This window comes from Phalangium opilio, unplaced genomic scaffold, assembly GCF_054372755.1.
Source record: "Phalangium opilio isolate 3A_F unplaced genomic scaffold, DU_Popi_V2 ptg000042l_1, whole genome shotgun sequence".
NCBI classification, from domain to species: domain Eukaryota; kingdom Metazoa; phylum Arthropoda; class Arachnida; order Opiliones; family Phalangiidae; genus Phalangium; species Phalangium opilio.
The window spans coordinates 4,788,607-4,794,606 of NW_028324166.1; positions in this window are offsets into that span (position 1 = coordinate 4,788,607).

Sequence of the window (6,000 nt, forward strand, 5' to 3'; positions counted from 1 at the left end):
TATTTTAAAATCAATTCTTATAAAGTTTTACCATGGAACAGAATTTTAATATTTATAATAATAAATACTAAAACTGTTAACTTTTATTAAAATAAAGAGTAATCAAGATTTTAAAAAGGAAGATATCAGTGATAAGTTGAATATTCTATATTTTAAATGTGTTTAAGTTAACACTTTTCATTATAATTATCATGAAGACATTTTCTTGTTAGGTTATTAACATATGTATCTAGTTACATTATTTTGAAAATAATAAAGAGAAATAATACAAATTTCAAATTATGTTATTTAAATGTAACTCTGTTGTTCCCCGGTCTTAAACAAACAAGTAAATTAAATGAAGGGGATATTTTTATGGTATTAAGACACATTAGTAAAACTAACAAACCCACGGAATGATAAAAGAGTTATAATGCTAGCATAAACATTAACTCCATGGCTATCATCATTGACAGCAGATTCAATTAAATTAATTATCTCATCGTGTACTTCATTACCAGGAAAAAATTGGCACTCATCTACAAGAACAGTGTTATCAGTTTCCATCGGTATATGAATTATGTCTTCTACCCCATAAAGAACAGGGTCATTTTCGTATTCATTATTTTCGGTTTCTAACTCTATTGAATTCATTCGAGACATAGTCCATAATTGTATTGGAGAATGGGAATTTTCTGTGCTAAGGGATTGGTGGTTCCAGGAGTTCATGAGTGATTGGCAAGATTCTCTAATTCTTGGTACAAAAACTAAATGTAGAGCGTACAAATGCATTTCGTTATCTGGGTCTAATACCCCTTGATCTTGCATATGCAAGAAAATATTTCTAAAATGAGAAGAGACGAGGCGATTTACTTCTCTCCACAAGCGTTCTATGCGTTGATTGTAAACAGATAGACCAGTAATAAAACTACTGCGGTTAAGGCCTCTATTAAGAAGCATGTACCTTGCGACATCGACATTTTCGGAACCTTTATCTCCTCGAACACGTTGTGGAAGGCCATAACCTTGAACTCCATCGTTGAAAAGCCTTAAAACGCTGTCTGCTCTGTTGTTTGATAGACATTGAAGATAAATTAAATATCTACTATACCCATCAGCACAACCGTGGAAAACGAGCCTCCAAGCTATTAATTTATGATTACTGTCCATGTGCCTATTGAAAAAAGATCAGTAATATTAACATTTGTAAGGGATAATGCGATTTGACGGGTAATTTAAATTTTGTGGTGAGCTAAACCGTTCATCGACTATAGTATTCCAACAATCGTCTATGGAATTCTCGGGGTCTCTATACATTAGACCAAGCTTCTAAACTGCCCCCCAATTATTTGGGGAGTATAGTAGGCAAGTACCTTTTCGACACCCAAAGTAACGTTTAAAAACCGTTTATGTGTGCTATTTGTGTCAAACCGAATACAGATGGAACTTCAGCTGTTGCACACAGGGATATCTAAACTAGGTAAAATAAGTTTCATGAACGTACCAAAGAGCGTTGGCACATCGAACGTTGTATTGCCTTCTCGTTATTGGGTGTCTTTGTCTCAAAGCTCTGCCGACTGGATCAAGTAAATTTAACCTTTCACAAACTCTCCATCTCGGAACTCTTATTCCCAAGCTTCTGAGACCCCCTATAACATATGTTTATCCAATGTTAGGGTTACAATTCAAAATGGTAATAATATGGCTGTCCAGTTGAAAGTCATTAAAAGGTTCAGTTCGTTCATTCACAATACCAAGATTTGAACGATGGCGCAACAGTGTTCTTGTGCTTATACCTAAAAACGAAGCTGTCGTAACCCAAGAAAACTGAAGTGTGTCCCTACAAAAGACTATCTGTTCTCTAGTTAAATTATAACTAGGTCTTCATGCAGAGCCTTGGCAGAGAATGGGGCACATGTATGGTTCATCTATGTTTTCATTACTTAGCAGAGCATCTTCCATCTCATTAACCATCGACGAGACTCCACGGTAAACGATTTCGAATAACTCGAGTAAACTGTCTTGGCGATGACAATTATTTTGCAAAGATGATAATAGCGCTTCTAAAATTCTGCAATGACCTTGCAATCGTCGGTGGTTTATTTCTAAAACATTAATATCGTTGGAATACCTATGTCTTAAGCTCTCTTCCAAAGCCTGCAGTTCAAGCAGATAATCGTTTATTTCATTACACAAAGCTCCTCGAATTAAAACGAACTCGACCAACACGACTATGCATATGAAACTACCGAGCTTCAATTTATATGAATTAGTATTAACGAAGACTGGAGATTCAAACTAGGTACATAAAATCGAGAGATTGACACAACTTCATCACCACGCGGTATCAAGCAATGCTTTAGCAGGCCGCCGTAAATAAGACACTGGTGGGTGCCGGGATGTTGCGTACAGAAACGATTCTTATTTCTTCTAAAATATTATTCCTGAAGAAAATTATATTTTTTAGAACTACAAATATATGAAAACCTTTTAGAATTATATGAAAACCTTTTAGAATTATATGAAAACCTTTTAGAATTATATGAAAACCTTTTAGAATTATATGAAAACCTTTTAGAATTATATGAAAACCTTTTAGAATTATATGAAAACCTTTTAGAATTATATGAAAACCTTTTAGAATTATATGAAAACCTTTTAGAATTATATGAAAACCTTTTAGAATTATATGAAAACCTTTTAGAATTATATGAAAACCTTTTAGAATTATATGAAAACCTTTTAGAATTATATGAAAACCTTTTAGAATTATATGAAAACCTTTTAGAATTATATGAAAACCTTTTAGAATTATATGAAAACCTTTTAGAATTATATGAAAACCTTTTAGAATTATATGAAAACCTTTTAGAATTATATGAAAACCTTTTAGAATTATATGAAAACCTTTTAGAATTATATGAAAACCTTTTAGAATTATATGAAAACCTTTTAGAATTATATGAAAACCTTTTAGAATTATATGAAAACCTTTTAGAATTATATGAAAACCTTTTAGAATTATATGAAAACCTTTTAAAATTATATGAAAACCTTTTAAAATTATATGAAAACCTTTTAAAATTATATGAAAACCTAACCTTTTAAAATTATATGAAAACCTTTTAAAATTATATGAAAACCTTTTAAAATTATATGAAAACCTTTTAAAATTATATGAAAACCTTTTAGAATTATATGAAAACCTTTTAGAATTATATGAAAACCTTTTAGAATTATATGAAAACCTTTTAGAATTATATGAAAACCTTTTAGAATTATATGAAAACCTTTTAGAATTATATAAAAACCTTTTAGAATTATATAAAAACCTTTTAGAATTATATAAAAACCTTTTAGAATTATATAAAAACCTTTTAGAATTATATAAAAACCTTTCAGAATTATATGAAAACCTTTAAGAATTATATAAAAACCTTTTACAATTATATGAAAACCTTTTAGAATTATATGAAAGCATTTTAGAATTATATGAAAGCATTTTAGAATTATATGAAAACCTTTTAGAATTATATGAAAACCTTTTAGAATTATATAAAAACCTTTTAGAATTATATAAAAACCTTTTAGAATTATATAAAAACCTTTTAGAATTATATAAAAACCTTTTAGAATTATATAAAAACCTTTCAGAATTATATGAAAACCTTTAAGAATTATATAAAAACCTTTTACAATTATATGAAAACCTTTTAGAATTATATGAAAGCATTTTAGAATTATATGAAAACATTTTAGAATTATATAAAAACCTTTTAGAATCATATGAAAACCTTTTAGAATTACATAAAAACCTTTATTTACGAATTATGTCTCGAACGCCGCCCCATAGTACAAGCTCTCATAAAACGTGTAATTTAAAAAAAAAAATACCTCAAAACAGAACGGAGCATGACAGCGAGATTTTTTTCAACCGTATAATTCAGCGCTCACATGCAAACCTTATTTTGGTCTGCGTAGCTACACGTACCCTGACTTTTACGAGTTCTCAAGCACCTTATCTAACGCATAATTTTTGCTGTAATATTTGCTACCTATACTTGAGCGCTTAAAAGCAAACCTTGATTTAAGGTTTATTATTGCTTTGTTAAACTAACCTTGCGTTTAGATCAAAGAGTGAATAGTATGATTTTTAATCAGATCACATAATACCATAAGTCCATAAGATATGTTCCATAAGTGTGACACTTCCTATAACTTAATAATGCTAGAGACTTACTGAGAGCTAGTTCGAGAACGACGCAAAATTGATTACACTCGGTTACTACTAAGCCTTTAACAGCGCCTCTCCAGGCGTCGCCTTAAGAGAATCTATCAGAGCTGTGCTAATTCGCTGGCAACTATGAACGAATTAATTAGCCAATTAGCAACTAGATAAATATTTTTGAACTAATTAACTTGCCCTATAGCAATTAGATAAATATTTATGAACTTATTAACTTGCCAATTAGCAATTAGATAAATATTTATGAACTAATTAACTTGCCAATTAGCAATTAGATAAATATTTACGAACTAATTAACTTGCCAATTAGCAATTAGATAAATATTTATGAACTAATTAACTTGCCAATTAGCAATTAGATAAATATTTATGAACTAATTAACTTGCCAATTAGCAATTAGATAAATATTTATGAACTAATTAACTTGCCAATTAGCAATTAGATAAATATTTATGAACTAATTAACTTGCCAATTAGCAATTAGATAAATATTTATGAACTAATTACTTGCCAATTAGCAATTAGATAAATATTTATGAACTAATTAACTTGTCAATTAGCAATCAGATAAATATTTATGAACTAATTATCTTGCCAATTAGCAATTAGATAAATATTTATGAACTAATTAACTTGCCAATTAGCAATTAGATAAATATTTACGAACTAATTAACTTGCCAATTAGCAATTAGATAAATATTTATGAACTAATTAACTTGCCAATTAGCAATTAGATAAATATTTATGAACTAATTAACTTGCCAATTAGCAATTAGATAAATATTTATGAACTAATTAACTTGCCAATTAGCAATTAGATAAATATTTATGAACTAATTAACTTGCCAATTAGCAATTAGATAAATATTTATGAACTAATTAACTTGCCAATTAGCAATTAGATAAATATTTATGAACTAATTAACTTGCCAATTAGCAATTAGATAAATATTTATGAACTAATTAACTTGCCAATTAGCAATTAGATAAATATTTATGAACTAATTAACTTGTCAATTAGCAATCAGATAAATATTTATGAACTAATTATCTTGCCAATTAGCAATTAGATAAATATTTATGAACTAATTAACTTGCCCTTTAGCAATTAGATAAATATTTATGAACTAATTAACTTGCCCTATAGCAATTAGATAAATATTTATGAACTAATTAACTTGCCAATTAGCAATTAGATAAATATTTATGAACTAATTAACTTGCCAATTAGCAATTAGATAAATATTTACGAACTAATTAACTTGCCAATTAGCAATTAGATAAATATTTATGAACTAATTAACTTGCCAATTAGCAATTAGATAAATATTTATGAACTAATTAACTTGTCAATTAGCAATCAGATAAATATTTATGAACTAATTATCTTGCCCTTTAGCAATTAGATAAATATTTATGAACTAATTAACTTGCCCTTTAGCAATTAGATAAATATTTATGAACTAATTAACTTGCCCTTTAGCAATTAGATAAATATTTATGAACAAAATTAACTTGTCCTTTGGCAATTAGATAAATATTTATGAACTAATTAACTTGCCCTATAGCAATTAGATAAATATTTATGAACTAATTAACTTGCCAATTAGCAATTAGATAAATATTTATGAACTAATTAACTTGCCAATTAGCAATTAGATAAATATTTACGAACTAATTAACTTGCCAATTAGCAATTAGATAAATATTTATGAACTAATTAACTTGCCAATTAGCAATTAGATAAATATTTATGAACTAATTAACTTGCCA